Source organism: Sinocyclocheilus grahami, unplaced genomic scaffold, assembly GCF_001515645.1.
Source record: "Sinocyclocheilus grahami isolate Dianchi unplaced genomic scaffold, SAMN03320097.WGS_v1.1 scaffold570.1, whole genome shotgun sequence".
NCBI classification, from domain to species: domain Eukaryota; kingdom Metazoa; phylum Chordata; class Actinopteri; order Cypriniformes; family Cyprinidae; genus Sinocyclocheilus; species Sinocyclocheilus grahami.
Window position 1 is genome coordinate 718138 of NW_015505749.1, and position 469 is coordinate 718606.

The 469-nt window shown below is 38.8% G+C and overlaps 1 protein-coding gene across 2 annotated transcripts in view; it reads right to left on the minus strand.

The window, feature by feature from the left end:
- Positions 1-469, minus strand: part of LOC107556503 (rho-related GTP-binding protein RhoA-B-like) — a 5055-nt gene that overhangs the window by 2862 nt on the left and 1724 nt on the right. The window lies entirely within an intron of this gene.

A 469-nucleotide genomic window follows, 5' to 3' on the forward strand; every position in this document is an offset into this window, starting at 1 on the left:
CTCACCTGATGTGCCCATGCTCCATCTAACCTGAGATTTAGTATGCACTTAACCCTGGACGCAGCTTTGCGGAAACATACGCCTTCACTTAATCTACTTGAGAAAATAATTTCAGAGTAAGTCAGAATAGATCAAATGTAACAATTTATTATCAGTCAGGTAAATATGTATTATGCCAATTATCTACATAGCCAATTCAAAGATATCAAATCAACACAAGACATCAAATTCTCGAAGAGAATCGAAGAGTAAAGGATTCATACCTGACTTTAGGAAAATACATAGTATTGAGTGTGTGAACACATTCCATACTACGGGCTTTCTGGCTACAAAATCGCCCCGACCCTTTTGCTGCAATCCTTTAAATACAAAACCAAGATAAAACATCCCCCAAGTGGAGGCATGTACAAAAAATTGGAATTTCCATTAACCCAGGTCCCAGACCTGGGTGGTTTACACCTCAATGGGA